We start from the raw sequence: 18,414 nt of genomic DNA on the forward strand, positions 1-18,414 counted from the left end.
ATGAGCCATGGCCGCTGAACCTGCGCGTCCGGAGCCTGTGCTCCGCAACAGGAGAGGCCACAACAGGGAGAGGCCCGCATACTTCAAAAAAAAAAAAAAAAGAAAAGAAAAAGAAAATATATTAAAAGCAACAAGGGAAAACAAGCAAATAACGTACAAGGGGACTCCCATAATGCTATTAGGTGATTGCTCAGCAGAAACTCTGCAAGCCAGAAGGGAGTGGCACAATATATTTCAAGTGGTGAAAGAGAAGAAACTACAACTAAGATTACTCTACCCAGCAAGGGTCTCATTCAGATTTGATGGAGAAATCAAAAGCTTTACAAACAGGGAAAAGCTAAGAGAATTCAGCACCACCAGACCAGCTTTGCAACAAATACTAAGGCAACTTCCCTTGGAAGGAAACACAAGAGAAGGAAAAGACCTACAAGAACAAACCCAAAACAATTAAGAAAATGGTAATAGGAACATACATATCAATAATTACCTTAAAAGTAAATGGATTAAACACAGCAACCAAAAGACATGGACTGGCTAAGTAGATACAAAAACAAGATCTGCATATATGCTGTCTACAAGAGACCCACCTCAGACCTAGGGACACATACAGACTGAAAATGAGGAGATGGGAGAAGGTATTCCATGCAAATGGAAATCAAAAGAAAGCTGGAGTAGCAGTACTCATATCACATAAAATAGAATTTAAAATAAAGACTGTTATGAGATGAAGAAGGACACACATAATGATCAAGGGATCAACCCAAGAAGAAGATATAACAATTGTAAATATAAATGTACTCAACATAGGAGCACCTCAATATATAAGGCAAGTACTAACAACCATAAAGGGAAAAATCAACAGTAACCCAATAATAGTGGAGAACTTTAACACCCCACTTTTATCAATGGACAGATCATCCAGATAGAAAATCAATAAGGAAACACAGGCTTTAAATAGCACATTAGACCAGATGGACTTAATTGGTATTTATAGAGCATTTATTCTAAAAGCCACAGAATACACATTCTACTCAAGTGCACAGGGAACATTCTCCAGGACTGACCACATGCTGGGCCAGAAGGCGGCCTCAGTAAATTTAAGAAAAGTGAAATCATATCAAGCATCTTTTCTGATCACAACACTATGAGACACGAACAAAAACTAAAAAAAAAACACAAAGTCATGGAAGCTAAACAATATGCTACTAAACAACCAATGGATAACTGAGGAAATCAAAAAATTCCTAGAGACAAATGAAAATGAAAGCATAAGAATCCACAACCTATGGGATGCAGCAAAAGCAGTTCTAAGAGGCAAGTTTATAGCAATACAATCTTACCTCAGGAAACAAGAAAATTCTCAAATAAACAACCTAACTATACACTTAAAGCAACTAGAGAAAGAAGAACAAACAAAACCTAAGTTAGTAGAAAGAAAGAAATCATAAAGATCAGAGCAGAACTAAATGAAATAGAGCCAAAGAAAACAATAGCAAATATCAATGAAAGTAAATGCTAGTCCTTTGAAAAGATTAAAAAAAAATGATAAAATTTTAGCCAGACTCATCAAGAAAAAAACAGGAGTGGACTCAAACCAATAAAATTAGAAATGAAAAAGGAGAAGTTACAACTGACACCACAGAAATGCAAAGGATAATAAGAGACTACTACAGCTAACTGTATGCCAATAAAATGGACAACCAGGAAGAAATGGACAATTTCTTAGAAAGGTACAGTCTCCCAAGGCTGAATCAGGAAGAAATAGAAAATATGAACAGACCAAACTCAAGTGCTGAAATTGAAATTGTGATTAAAAAACTCCCAACAAACAAAAGTCCAGGACCTGATAACTTGACAGGCGAATTCTATCAAACATTTAGAGAAGAGCTAACACCTATCATTCTCAAACTGTTCCAAAACATTGCAGAGGAAGGAAAACTCATTAACTCATTCTATGAGACCACCACCACCCTGATACCAAAACCAGACAAAGACACCACAAAAATAAAATAATATTACAGCCCAATATCACTGATGAACATAGATGCAAAAATCCTCCACAAAATATTGCCAATCCGAATCCAACAATACATTAAAATGATCATACACCATAATCAAGTGGGAATTATTCCAGGGTTTCAAGGATTCTCCAATATCCACAAATCAATCAGTGCGATACACCACTTCAACAAATTGAAGAATAAAAATCATATGATCATTTCAATAGATGCAGAAAAGGCTTTTTACAAAATTCAGTACCCACTTATGATAAAAACACTCCAGAAAGTGGGCATAGAGGGAACATACCTCAACATAATAAAGGCCATATATGACAGAACAGCAGCTAACATCATTCTCAATGGTGAAATACAGAAAGCTTTTCCTCAAAGATCAGGGACAAGACAAACATGTCCACTCTCACCACTTTTATTCAAATTAGTTTTAGAAGTCCTAGCTAAAGCAATCAGAGAAGAAAAGGGAATAAAAAGAATCAAAATTGAAAAAGAATTTAAACTGTCACTGTTTGCAGATGACATGATACTACACATAGAAGATCCTAAAGACGTTACCAAAAAACTACTAGAGCTCATCAATAAATTTGGTAAAGTCGCAGGTTACAAAATTAATGCACAGAAATCTCTTGCATCTCTCTACACTAACAGCAAAGTTCAGAAAGATAAATTAAGGATACAATCCCATTTATCATCACAAAAAAAATGAAAAAAATACCTAGGAATAAACCTACCTAAGGAGGTAAAAGACCTGTAATCAGACACTATAAGACACTGATGAAAGAAATCAAAGATGACACAAACAGATGGACAGATAAACCATGTTCATGGATTGGAAGAATCAATACTGTCAAAATGACTGTACTACCCAAGGCAATCTACAGATTCAATGCAATCCCTATCAAATTATTGATGACATTTTTCACAGAACTAGGACAAAATATCTTAAAATTTATATGGAGACACAAAAGACTCCAAATAGGCAATGCAATCTTGAGAAAGAAAAACGGAGCTGGAGGAATGAGGCTCTCTGACTTCAGGTTATACTACAATGCTATAGTCATCAAAACAGTGTGGTACTGACACAAAAACAGAAACATAGATCAATGGAACAGGATAGACAGCCTAGAAATAAACCGACACACCCATGGCCAATTAATCTATGACAAAAGAGGCAAGGCTACACAGTGGTGGAAAGGCATCTTCTTCAACAAATGGTGCTGGGAAAACTGGACAGCTACATGTAAAAAAATGGAATTAGATCATTCTTTAACACCTTACACAAAAATAAGCTCAAAATGGATTAAAGACCTAAATGTGAGACTGGACATTATAAAATGCCTAGAGGCAAACATAGGCAGAACACTCTGTGACATATTTCACAGCAATACCTTTCTTGTTCTGTTTCCCAGACTAATAGAAATAAAAACAAAAATTAAAAAGTGGGACCTAATTGAACTCAAAAGCTTTTGCACAGCAAAGGAAGCCATAAACAAAACAAATAGACAACCCACAGAATGCGAGAAAATATTTGAAAATGATATGACTGACAAGGGACTAGTCTCCAAAATTTATAAACAGCTCATGAGGCTTAATATCATCAAAAGAAACAGCCCAATCAAAAAACGGGCAGGGTCTTCCCTGGTGCTACAGTTGTTGAGAGTCTGCCTGCCGATGCAGGGGACATGGGTTCGTGTCCTGGTCTGGGAAGATCTCACATGCCATGGAGTGGCTGGGCCTGTGAGCCATGGCCTCTGAGTCAGCACATCTGGAGCCTGTGTTCCGCAACGGGAGAGGCCACAGCAGTGGGAGGCCCGCATACTGCAAAAGAAAAAAAAAAAAAAATCCACAAATAATAAATGCTAGAGAGGGTGTGGAGAGAAGAGAATTTTCCTACACTGTTGGTGGGAATGTAAATTGATACAGCCACTATGGAGAACAGTACAGATGTTCCTTTAAAAACTAAAAGTAGAACTACCATATGATTCAGCAATCCCACTACTGGGCATATACCCTGAGAAAAACATAATTCAAAAAGAAACAGCTACCACAATGTTCATTGCCCCACTATTAACAATAGCAAGGACATGGAACCAACTTAAATGTCCATTAACAGGTGAATGGATAAAGAAGATGTGAATATACAATGGAATATGAAATGTCCATCAACAGATGAATGGATAAAGAATATGTGTGTATATACAATGGACTATTACCCAGCCATAAAAATAAATGAAATTGAGTTATCTGTAGTGAGGTGGATGGACCTAGAGTCTGTCATACAGAGTGAAGTAAGTCAAACAGAGAAAGAGAAATATCATATGATATCCCTTATATGCAGAATCCAAAAAGAAATGATATAATGATCTTATTTTTTCTTATTCCTTTAGGTGTAAGGTGAGGTTGCTTTTTGGAGATTTTTCTTGTTTTCTGAGGTAAGCTTGTATTGCTATAAACTTCCTTCTTAGAACTTCTTTTGCTGCACCTCATAGAATTTGGATTGATGTGTTTTTGTTTTCATTTTTCTCCAGGTATTTTTTGACGTCCTTTCTGATTTCTTCACTGACCGATTGGTCGGTTATTAGCAGGTTGTTTAGCTTCCATGTGTTTGCATTTTTTTGTATTCTTTTTCTAGTAGTTGGTTTCTAGTCTCACAGCATTATCATTGGAAAAGACATTTGATATGGTTTTAGTTTTCTTATATTTACTGAGACTTGTTTTGTGGTCCAGCATGTGATCTATCCTGGAGAATGTTCCATGTGCACTTGAAAAGGATGTGTATTCTGCTGCTTTTGGATGGAATGTTCTATATATATCTTCTAAGTACATCTAATCTAATGTGTCATTTAAAACTTGTATTTCCTTATTGATATTCATTCTGGATGATCTCTTTATTAATGTCACTATAGTGCTAAAGACCTGTACTACTATTGTGTCACTGTCAATTTCTCTGTTTATGTCTACTAATTTTTGCTTTATGTATTTAGGTGTGCCTGCATTAGGTGCATATATATTTACAATTATTCCTCAATTATTATGTAATGCCCTTCTTTGTCACTTGTTACAGTCCTTTGATTTTACCTAAGTATTGCTACCCCAGCTTTCTTTTCTGCTCCATTTGCATGTAAGAGTTTTTTCCTTCCCTGGGAGGTGCTGGCCCACTGGTGGGTGGAGCTGAGCCTCACGGTAGCCAGCTGAGGGGTGTGGGGTTTCATAGCTAGTGTTGAGCAACTAATGAGTGGAGCAACTACTGCCATGGCTGGCTGCATGCTCTGGGGACACCTGGAGCTAATGCTGGCTCACTGGTAGTCAGGACCATGTCCTGAAGTCAATAAGCTAGAGGGAGGATTTCAAAATGGCTCTTACCAGCACCAGTGTCCTCATCAACCAAATGGCTGCTGCCAGCATCTATGTCCCAAGGGTGAGTTTCAATTGTCTCCTGCATCTCTAGGAGCCTCTCCAAGATCAGCAAGTGGGTCTGACCCAGGCCTCTTTCAAATTACTGCTTCTGCCCTAGGTCTTGTAGTGTTAGATTTTGTGTGTCCCCTTTGAGAGTGCAGTGTCTACTTCCTAGAGTGCTCTATTTTTTGCTTATGGACAAGTGTAGCCTCATAAAATGACCATAAACTAAAGAGGCTATCATTCTATTTACTTAATTCTATTTTAAAATGAGATAAAATATATAATTGAATAATCTTTTTTCATAGAATATTTTGTTTAATATATTTATTATACATGTATGAACATGTTAAAAACTAAGGAAAGTTTATATACTAGTATAGGTTCCTTCAAGTTGAAATTATGCCCAGAGCATATTAAATAATATTTTCTGGTAAAAAACTAACTTGTTTTTAAATCTAAAGTTGAGAATATATGTTTTCTTTTGAAGCCAATTACTTGAAAAAAATGGCAATTTACTGCATAAAATGTATAGCCTTTGGTTTTCAGATTATTCATATATATATATATATATATATGTATATATATATATACATATATATATATATATATATATATATATATATATATGTACACTACCTATTCTATAAAATGCTATATTTGGTACATACTATCATCATAGAAAAATATCTGTTAATAAAATAAGCTAAAGTCTAGAATCTTAAGAAGTGTGTCAGAATACTCACTCATGGATAACACCTAAGCTGAGTTTTGGCTTCTGAGATTTGAGACACTTCTGAGAACTTTTCTTTTGGTAAGTGGTCTGCACCGTAGACTTCCCAAGAACTTCATGGAATCCGATTTATCAGATCCCATGGCACAGCAGAGCCTAAGGCAAAGTACTCTTAATAAGGACACTTGACCCCAAAAGATGTTTAAAGATGTACAGAAAATGTTCTTTCTCAGTCTTGCAAATTCTTTCTGAGACTATAATAAACTAAATGGAACAAAACATAATTAGAATTCTTCCATTTAGAATGATAAAGTTCATAGGGAATGTGGTAAAGTTTTAGCAATCCAAAGATTGAATTAGGGTGAATAGAAATGTGTTTATCAATCTAGGAAGACTGAATTTTGTAATAGTTCTTCATAGCAAGTAAGAAACTTAGAAAAGATAGAATGGAGTAAATGCAAACTGTGATTAAAATATGTGTTCATGAGTCTATATGAGGCTCAAACAACTTCCTACAAATTAAATTTAGAGAATATGAAATTTGATAAATGCAGGTTTGAGTCTCAGCTCTGCTTTGTGTTGGCTATGTGATCACGGACAAGATATTTATTCTCCACACATTAGTTGGGTGGTTGTAAGAATTTAATGGAATATACTCTGAAAATAGTTTCTATAAGTTCTGGCCCTTATTCTATACCTGGTAAATAATAGTTCTCTTTTTTGTATTGACTTCTTTTCCACCTTGATTTTGCTATCTTGTGTTCTGTATCTCATTAACATGCACTGGGTGATTGATAAAATTCATCACTCTTTAGATGAATTAGTGATATGATACTATATGGCATCTTTTATATTTATTAATGGATGAGAAAAGTGTACATAAAGTAATTACTTACTCAAGAGAAATTGATAGTTAAGAAGCATGAATTATTTGCTGTAGAGTTGGTACTATTTTAAATGCAAAATATCCTTTTGTCCTTACAGATTTGCATTTTAAGAAAGAAAAGACTGATGGGTTATAAACCCCATCTAAAAGAAAAGAAATGTGTGTAAATGATTCCTATAGTATGATCTTTAGTTATTTTGTTGCTGTGGTTGTTTAATTTTTTAGTTGTATTATTGTATCCAAACTTAGACACTTGCTTTCATAATGTACTGAGATTGTGACCTTGGAGAATTTTAAGAACTTCTTCTATAAGTTTTAAGTAAATGAAAATTATATCAAATTTTTGGAAGACTGATTAGTGGAAATAACTAGCTGAAATAAAATATTAGGTAATGCACTTCTAAGAAGAAAACAATGGATGTATTTTTCACATATCATTAACATTCAGGTGGAAATGCTGCTAATTGGTAGAATAATGTTCAAGGAAACCAACATAAGGATAATATAAGAAAATGTTTGCTAATGAGCACTGACCTAGGTTTATTTGTTGCTCAGAGTTTTTCAAGAAATATGTATTTTTAAAGCAATTTTGGACCAAGTCATTATATTTCTTTAATTATTAATGCCCTTGGATTGCTCCTCTGACAATCATATGAAGCTTGAAATTTACTTTAAAGTAAAACTATGTTTTATATTAACTCAAAAGGTTTCTCCCCAAGAGCTAAATAATGAGATGTTATGATACAAATTGTAACTCATCTATATGCCTATTTGAGAGAACATTATACCTGTTTATACAAAACCTCCATGCCTCCTTGCTAAAGAGCAAAGATAACACCCTCTGACTGGTTGGTAGAGTTACTAGTGTTACTAGTGTTAAAACGGAGCCGAATTCACTAGTTTTCTTAGTGTTCCTATGCTGTTATTAAAACTATGCCCACCTTTTCCCCACCTGTGTCCCTCTTATTCCCTCCTGCCCTTCTTCAGTCATCTATTTATTCATCAAATACAATTGAATAGGGAGCACAGTAGATGGATTTTTTAAGAAGTGTTAATATATGAACCTCTAACTTGAATGATAGTATTAGTTTGTATTAGCTCTCTGTTCCGAGTGAAAACAAATTGCTATTCCCTGATCATATTTCTATCTTTTTTAATGTCCTTTCTAAAAGCTACAAAATTCATCCCCACTTGGCCTTAACTATAGACAGATAGGTTTTTCAGAAAATGGTTTTGAGTCTTGTAAGCCATTGGACATTTCTAGTATTTTTATACAACAAAATATAAAATAGCTGGTGGGAGCAGCTGCATAGCACGAGGAGATAAGCTCAGTGCTTTGTGACCGCCTAGAGGGGTCAGATAGGAAGGATGGGAGGGAGACACAAGAGGGAGGAGATATGGGGATATATGTATATGGATAGCTGATTCACTTTGTTACAAAGCAGAAATTAACACACCTTTGTAAAGCAATTATACTCCAATAAAGATGTTAAAAAAATCGACCATTTCACTCCAAGAAAAACTTTTCTATTGATAATATGAACATAATAATTTCAATATCAACTTTACAAATTCATTACTTTCAGCTATATCCTAGTTTTTAGACATTTTTAGCAGAAGATGTGTTGCAGGCAAGTAAACTTTCCTATTCTATAAATCTGTTTGGCGCGAAGTTATTTTACGATCTTTACTGACCTAGCTTAAATATGAAGACTCTTAATACAGTGGTGGGAAAATAACAAGATTCTATACAAACTGATATTTTTTAGCATGCCAGGAGATTTAAAAAACATCCAGAGAAATATTAAATGCTAGATGGTAAAATACAATATATGCAATGCCAATTTTATTTATGTAAAAAATTATATATTTTATGTAGCAGAGACTGTGAACACATTTAACATTTTGCTTTTTTTCTCTAAAAACAATGAAACACTCTTGAAGTTCTTTCTATTTCTAATATTGTATGACTTTTTTAAACTTAAACTCCAATTTGTCCAGGTAATCATAAAACCATACTTATCATTTCCTCTGTGTTCAAACAATATTATTACATGATCCTCAGTGTGAGATATCTGTTTATTGCCAAATAAATATTATAGGAGAATGGTCAAAACATGTTCTTGACATTACTGTAAATGATGATTTCTATATGTACAATGGTGTATAGAGGGATTATGCTTCCTTTTATATGAGTTTTAATAAAATGATCATCTATAATGTAAATATATTAGTGATTGCTGGGACATTTGTATTTTCAGTCTCTTAATTTTGCATATGATTTTAAATAATAAGTTTTTAATTTGTGGATATATATATATATATATATATATATATATATGTCTCTATATAACCCCTTCTCTCTATTTAAAATTGAAAAAATGTATCCTCTCTTGATAGCTGAAGAATATTTGCTATCTTTATCTTGTTTGTTTTGTGTTTTATGTTTAACTTTTTAACTACCTGAATTTAGTTCGTATATGATATGATATATACATTCAACTTTCTTGTTTTAGCAAATAGGTTAGGTTAAAAACACCATTTTATATAATAAACATCTCACTCCATTTGTATGTGGCTGTCTTTATCGTATATTAAAGTTCTGAGTTAACATATCATTTTTTGTCACACTATATTAATTAGGATACCACATCAAATTACACAGGCCAAATAATAGTGATTTTTAAAATAGAGAAATGCATTGCTGTCTCATATAATAGTCCTTGCACAAGAGCTCAGAGCTGATATGATGTCTCTATGACACTGGACATGCAGCCTCCTCATTTTATTGCTCTGCCATCCTAAGCAAGCAGCTTCATACTGAAAGTCTCAGATAACTATTTCAAAGAAGAGCTGCCAAGCTTCCTGCATTTCAAGAGCACAATCCAGGAACAATACATTTCACTTCTGCTTAAAACTCATTGGCCGAATTTCATCACAGAGACAAGTCTAGCCACAGGAGATGTGAAATGCAAATTAAGCTGAACAACTATGTACCTAAGTAAAATTCCTCATGCTAAAGAAGAATCAGAGAATAAGTTTTGGAAGGAAAAATAGTAGTCTCCTCCAGACAGACCTAATTAACTACTGAGGCTTTGTGTTTTGACATATGGTAAGGAAAATCTCTGCTAATTCTCAATACCATATTTATTTTGACTAGTCTCCCCCATATATTCTGCCAGAGGAAATTTAGGATCAGCTTAAAATAAAACAGATGGATATTTATTAGATTTTCATCAACATACAAATTATTGTGGAAATAACATATCTTTACAGTATATTTCCACTCATTAACTAATTATGATTTTCTATTAATTGAAAATATTTATATGTAGACTTTGGCAGTATACTTTTTTATTTTCCTTCTTTTTTATCCTTAGTTTCTTTATCAAACTTTCTTACCTTTCTTCTAAAATCTTTCTGATATATTATTTTTTTTACTTTGAGGAATGAATGTAGTTATTGTCAAAATTTATGACTGCTATTGATATATCTATATTTAATTTATATATAGCTACTATTGAATATTCATTTATCCTAAAATACTTCCATTTTAATTCTTACAACTTATCCACAAGTAATAATAATTTTTTCCTATTTAGATCCAATTTTTTCTCTGGTTTATATCTCCTAATTATTTAACTGGCAATCATAACAAAAGTTATGTTAAGTATTAAATGAGAAAGGAGGCTTTACTGCTCATTCTTAATATTATAGAATTGCCTCTATTTTTTCAACTTGCATTATGTTAGAACCGTTTCGTTTGGGATAAATGTTATTTATATTATCTAAGAAAGTAATCTGCTATTTCTAACAAATTTATCAGGAAATACATATTGAATCTTATGTCTAACTTACAACTAACAATAAGATCAACTAAATATTTTTTATTGTTCTCATAATTGTAAAAAATTTCCTAATAAAAATAATCTTTCCAATATGGGACAAATGTTACTGAAAATATTTGATAGATCTTTTGTCATATGGTCGAACTGTACTTGATAGTATTTTATTAAGGATTTTTCAAAGAATTGTAACTGAATTTGGTCTATAGTCTTAAATTGGAACTTTGATTTGTACTTCATCACTAGGGAATAATGGATAGATATTGTTTAGAACTGATACAAATTACACAATTATTAGCTTAGTCAATAACCTACATCCTGATAACTAAAGTTGAAAATTAGAGTAAAGTTTTAAAAGGGTAGTCTATTTAGGGTATGCAGACAAGATGTAGATGAGGGGACAGGGAAGCTGGAGAAACTTGACCAACACTGAGGAAATCTTCAATTTAGAGACAAATGCCTCTAAGACACTGCTGCTGAATAGAAATATATTGAGAGCCACTTATGTAATTTTAATTTGCCTAGAAAGGTATAAATAAGTGAAGTTAATTCTAGAAATGTGCTTTGTTTAATTTGATATAGCCAAAATACTATCATTTTAATATGTAATCAGTGCACAAATTATTACTGAAATATTCTTTATCTCTTTCCTCCTTTGTTCTCTCTTCCTCCATCCCTCCCTCCCTTTGTTCCTTTCTTTTTCTTCTTCTCCATAGTAATCCTGCAATGCAGGTGTGTATTTTAAGCCATTACACATCCTAATGTGGACTAGCTGCATTTCAAGTGCTTGATAGCCATTTGTAGCTAGTAGCTACTGTATCATTTCAGGTTGACTCATTAAGTTACTTAATGTAATGACTGACCTCTGGATGCATTCACATTGCTGTATATATTTAATCTTATTTATACCTATGATCATGTCCCTTTAGCAATTCAGAGTCTGGATATAACCTCCACATGAACCCTCTGATCTAGTACTTAATCTATAGATTACCTACAGTCTGGCAGTCATTGTTGGTCTTGATGGATAACTGGGGATTATTTTCATGTTCCATTAAATATTTTAGAAAGTATTCAGCCATTGGGAAAGTGGATGTGGATGTCAATGACTTCTTCACTTAAAGGCAGTTAGTTTCACTGAAGCTGTTTACTTACCAACTGTTTATCACAAAAATATAAGAAGGCAGCCTCTAATAGGATCTTTCCTGGGACTTGTACCTCTGTAACAAGACAGAACACATTCACTGTGGCAAGATGCTAATTCATGTTAGCTTTGATCATCTGAACACATGAAACTTACCTGTATGACTCTGTCTTGGGGACTCATAGTCCAGACATATCCTTCATGTGAACTCAGCAGTAAGTCTCCTCAAAAAAGTATTTCATCATTTTCTGTACACCAAAATAAATTGCATAGCATGGGGATAATTCATTTTATTAAGCAGCTTGGCAGAATTTTCCAAGAAAATAAGTAGGCATGATATTTGGTTTGGATTCATTTTCTTTTCTCTCCTCTTTTGGTTGATTTGTGTGGTTCACTATCTCTTGTTTCAATTATTACATTTTTATAATATATTATGATAGGGAACATTTTATTACATGACAATTATGCCAAGTTATGAAAAATTGCATTTTTAAAACTGTCCTTTTTATTCATATTTTCAAATTTACTGCAATAGGTCTGGTATTTAATAATTTATTTACTTTTTAAGTAAATATTCTAATTTAATTTTTATCATTTTGTTTTAATTATCAATTCTACCTTTGTACATTTTTAAATCAATACTGATCATATTTTTAATTTCTCAATTTTTTCAGATACAATTTTTCTACTTCTTGATTAGAATTTTTCCTTTTATTAATCAGAGATTTTTATTTTAAGTTACTATATGTTGAACTTAATATATGATATTGTTAAATTTGTCAATGTTTAGCCTCATTGCTTTAATTCTTTTATAAATCTATTTGTTATTTTTGTAGAATATCTGCCTTTTCTTGGAGACTAGCTTGAGGCAACATGTTGTAGTACTCTATGACTACCTGGAGATATAATTTGTCTATACAAGTAAAAATATAATATTTATCGATAATTTTGCGTTTTGGTTCTGTTGAATATTGACTTTTAATTCTCTGTGCTCTCTTTTGTTTACTTAAACCTGATACCTAATACCTGTATATTAAGTTAATAAAACCAGATAATTTGTCTTATTAAGTTGTTTTTGGCACTATAGTTTTCATACTATGATCAACAGTAGTTAAATCGCATTTGTAATAAAACAAACAAACAAAAAAACCCAAACAATCCCAGCAAATGAAAGTCCAGGACTTGTCAACTTCATAGAGGAATTCTACCAAACATATACAGAGGTGCTAATATATATCCTTCTCAAATGTTCCAAAAAAGTGTTGATGGTGGAACATTCCCAAATTCATTCTATGAGACCACCATTACTCTGATGCCAAAACCAGACAAAAACACTACAGAAAAGAAAACTACAGGCCAATATCTCTGATAAACACAGATGCAAAAAATTCTCAACAAAATATTAGCAAACCAAATTCAACAATATATAAAAAGGATCATACACCATGATCAAGAGGGATTTATTCCAGTTAGGTAGGATGGTTCAATATTCACAAATCAATCACTGTGATATACAACATTAACAAAAGGAAGAATAAAAATCACATGATCATCTCAATGGATGAAGAAAAATCTTTTGACAAAATTCAACATCTATTCATTATAAAAACTCTCAGCAAAGTGAATACAGAGGGACTATATCTCAATATAATAAAGGCTATTTATGACAAAATCACAATTATATCACAAAATCACAATTATAACATCATACTCAATGGTGAAAAGCTGAAAATCTTCCTCTAAAATCAGGAACAAGACAAAGATGCCTACTCTCTCCACTGCTTTTTTTTTGAATTTTATTTTATTTTATTTTTATACAGTAGGTTCTTATTAGTTATCTATTTTATACATATTAGTGTATATGTGTTAATCCCAATCTCCCAATTCATCCCACCACCACCACCTTCTCTCTACTTCATTTAACATATTATTAGAAGTCCAAGCCAAAACAACCAGACAAGAAAAAGGAACGCAAGGCATCTGAATTGGAAGGGAAGAAGTGAAAGTCTCACTATTTACAGATGTCATGATACTATATATAGAAAACCCTAAAGTCTCCACCATACCACTGTGAGAATAGATGAATTCAGTAAGGTTGCAGGATACAAGATCAATAGAGAGACTCTGTTGCTTTTCTATGCACTAATAAAGAGCTATCAGAAAGAGAAAGTAAGAAAGCAATCTCATTTAAAATTGCAACAAAAAGAACAAAGTATCTAGGAGTAAACTTAACCAAGGAGGTAGAAGACCTATTCTATGAAAACTATAAAGATTTGATGAAGGATATTGAAGATGACTCAAACAAATGGAAAGATATCCCATGTTCATGGATTAGAAGAATTAATATTGTCTACACTACCCAAACAATCTATAGATTTAATGCAATCCTTATCAAAAGCTCCATGACAGTTTTCACAAAACTGATAATCATAAAATTTATATGGAACCACAAAATATCCTGAGTTGCCAAATCAATCTTGAGAAAAAAGAGCAAAGCTGAAGGTATTACGTGTCCAGACTTTAGACTATACTACAAAGCTACAGTAATCAAACAACATGGCACTGACACAAAAGCAGACACATAGGTCAGTGAAACAGAATAGAGAACCCAGAAATAAACCCATACACGTAGGTCAATTATTCTATGACAAAGGAGGCAAGAATAATGCTGGGAAAAATAAATTCAGAATGGATTTAAGACCTAAATGTAAGGCCAGAAATCATAAAAATCCTAGGAGAGAACATAGGCAGAATATTCTTTGACACAAATCACAGCAATATTTTTTTTTTAGATCTATCTTCTAAGGAAAAGAAACAAAAGCAAAAATAAACAAAGTCAAAGTTAAAAGCTTTTGCACAGCAAAGGAAACCATCAACAAAATGAAAAGACAACCTATGGAAAGAGAGAACATATTTGCAAATGATGCAAGGGGTTAATATCCAAAATATATAAACAGCTCATACAACTCAATATCAAAAAAACCCAAACCACTAGATTAAAAAAAGGTCAGAAGACCTGAATAGACTGTTTTCCAAATAAAATATACAGATGGTCAATGGGCACATGAAAGTGTGCTCAAAATTGATAATCAGTGAAATGCAAATTACAACCACAATCAGATATCACCTCAAGCCTGTCAGAATGGCTATCATCAAAAACTTTAGAAATAACAAATTTTGGAGAGGATGTGGAGAAAAAAGAACTCTTGTACACTGTTAATGTGAATGTAAATTGGTGCAGCCACTATGGAAAACAGAATGGAGGTTCCTCAAGAAACTAAAATTAGAACTGCCATTTGACTCAGCAATTCCACTGCTGGGTATATATCTAAAGAAAACAAAAACACTAATTTGAAAAGACATTCACCACAATGTTTTTAGCAGCACTATTTATAATAGCCAAGACATGGAAACAACCTAAATGTCCATTGATAGATGAATGGATAAAAAGTGGTATATATATATATATATATACACACACACACACATATACACACACACAATGGAATACAACTTAGCCTTAAAAAAGAATGAAATAATGCCACTTGCAGCAACATAGATGGACCTGGAGTTTACTATACTAAGTAAAGTAAGTCATAAAGAGAAAGACAAATACCATATGATATCACTCATATATGGAACCTAAAATATGATACAAATGAACTTATTTACAAAACAAAAACAGACTCACAGACATAGAAAACAAACTTATGGTTATCAAAGGGGAAAGAGGGTAGGGGAGGGATAAAGTAGGAGTTTAAGATTAGTAGGTATGAACTACCATATATAAAATAGATAAACAGTTAAGGTCCTATAGTATAGCACAAGGAACTATGTTCAATATTATGTAACAAACCATAATAGAAAAGAATATAAAAAATATATATGTATAACTCAATCACTTTGCTGTATACCAGAAACTAACACAACATTGTAAACCAACTATACTTCAATTAAAAAAAAAAATCCCTCCCAACAAAGAAAAGTCCAGGACCGGATGGTTTTCTGGATAAAGTCTACCAAACTTTTAAAGAGGAATAATGCCAATTATTCTCAAACTCTTCCAAAACTGAAGAGGAGGAAACACCTCAAAGTCATTTTTTAGGAAGCCAGCATTACCCTGATATCAAAGCCAGATAAGGACACTACAAGAAAAGAAAGCTATAGGCCAATAACTCTGATGAATATGGAAGCAAAAGTTCTCAACAAAATAAAGTCAACTGAGTTCACAGCACATCATTCACCATCATTAAGTAGTATTCATCCCTGAGATGCAAATGTGGTTCAACATAAGCAAATCAATAAATATGATACATCACATTTGATAATGTGAGCATCTCAATAGATACAGAAAAAATATGTAATGAATTCAACCTCCTTTCATGATTAAAAATTCTCAACAAATTGTGTATAGAAGGAACATACTTTGACATAATAAAGGGACTATATGAGAGGCCCATATCTAACATCATATGGTGAAAGGCACAAAGCTTTTCCTCCAAGATCAGGAACAAGATAAAGATGCCCATTCTCACCACTCCTATTTAACACAGTATTAGAAATCCTAGTGAGAACAATTAGGTAAGAAAAAGCAATAATGGCATCTAAATGGGAAAGAAAGATGTAAAATTGTCTCTGTTTGCAGAAAATGCAATATTATACATAGAAAATCATAAAGACTCCACAAAAAATTGTTAGAACTAGTAAAGGAATTAAGAAAATTTGCAGAATACAAAATCAACCTCCAAAAATCAGTAGGATTTCTGTACATTAACTCTCTGAAAAAGAAAGAAATCAATCTCATTCACAGTACCATCAAAACAATAAATATCTAGGAATAAATTTAATATTAAGTAAAATATCTAAACACTGAAAACTATGACAATGATGAAAGATGTTAAATACATAAATAAATGGAAAGAAAACCTATATTAATGGATCAGAAGAATTGATATTGTTACATGTCCATATTACCCAAAGCCAATTATAGATTCAATGCAATGTCTATCACTATTCTAATGGCATTTTTCACAGAAGTGGAAAAATATAATCCTAATATTTTTATGGAACCACAAAAATAGACACAGCAATCCTGAAAAAGAAGAACAGAGCTGGAGGCAACATGCTTCTTGATTTAAAAATATACTACTGTAGGCACAAAAGGGAGGGAATGTGGGGATATATGTATATGTATAGCTGATTCACTTTGTTATACAGCAGAAACTAACATAACAGTGTAAAGCAATTATACTCCAATAAAGATTTTTTTAAAATATACTACAAAGCTATAATAATCAAAACAATACAGTTCTGGCATAAAAATAGACACATTTATCAATGCAAATGAATCAAAAATAAACCCTTGCATGTACAGTCAAATAATATTTGAAGAGGGAGCCAAGAATACTCAAAGAGTAAGAATAGTCTCATCAATGAATGATGTGGGCAAAACTGGATTGCCAAAGGCAAAAATGGAAACTAGAACCCTGTCTTACACCACTCTCAAAAATTAACTCAAACTGGATTAAATACTTAAACATAAGACCTGAAACCATAAAACCCCTAGAAGGAAACATACGGAAAAGTTCCTTGACATCAATCTTGGCAATTTTTTATTTGGATATGACACCAAAATCACAAACAACAAAAGCAAAAATAAACATTTGGTGGAAATACACCAAACTGAAAAGCTTCTGCACAGCAAAAGAAACAATCAATATAAGGAGACCCCAACCAACAGAATGGTAAAAGTATTTACAAACCATATATCTAATCAGGGATAAATATCCAAAATATATAAGGAACTCATGTAACTCAATAGCAAAATAAACCCTCAAATAGTTCAATTAAAAATAAGGAAGGGGGGCTTCCCTGGTGGTGCAGTGGTTGAGAATCTGCCTGCCAATGCAGGGGACACCGGTTTGAGCCCTGGTCTGGGAAGATCCCACATGCCGTGGAGCAACTAGGCCCGTGAGCCACAACTACTGAGCCTGCGCATCTGGAGCTTGTGCTCCGCAACAAGAGAGGCCATGACAGTGAGAGGCCCGCGCACCATGATGAAGAGTGGCCCCCGCTCGCCGCAACTAGAGAAAGCCCTCGCACAGAAACAAAGACCCAACACAGCCAAAACTAAATAAATAATTAAAAAAAAAAAAAAAAAGGAAGGGATCTGAATAGACATATTTCTAAAGAAGACATACGAATTGCCAACAGATGTATGTAAATGTGCTCAACATCACTAAACATCAAGGAAATGCAAATAAAAATCACAATGAGATATCATTTCATACCTATTCACATATTCATTGCAGCATTATTAACAATAGTGAAGACATGGATAACCTAAGTGTCCATTGATTGACAAATAGATTGCAAAAATGAAATATATATATATA

At 33.0% G+C, this 18,414-nt stretch overlaps 1 pseudogene; it reads right to left on the bottom strand.

Annotated features, from left to right (window-relative positions):
* The window catches only part of LOC112390699 (methylmalonic aciduria and homocystinuria type D homolog, mitochondrial-like), a 13,971-nt pseudogene extending 8,514 nt beyond the window's left edge, over positions 1–5,457 (bottom strand).
* Positions 5,458–18,414: the final 12,957 nt, after the last annotated feature.

The sequence above is a fragment of the Neophocaena asiaeorientalis genome, unplaced genomic scaffold, assembly GCF_003031525.2.
Source record: "Neophocaena asiaeorientalis asiaeorientalis breed wild unplaced genomic scaffold, Neophocaena_asiaeorientalis_V1.1 scaffold371, whole genome shotgun sequence".
Classification (NCBI taxonomy): domain Eukaryota; kingdom Metazoa; phylum Chordata; class Mammalia; order Artiodactyla; family Phocoenidae; genus Neophocaena; species Neophocaena asiaeorientalis.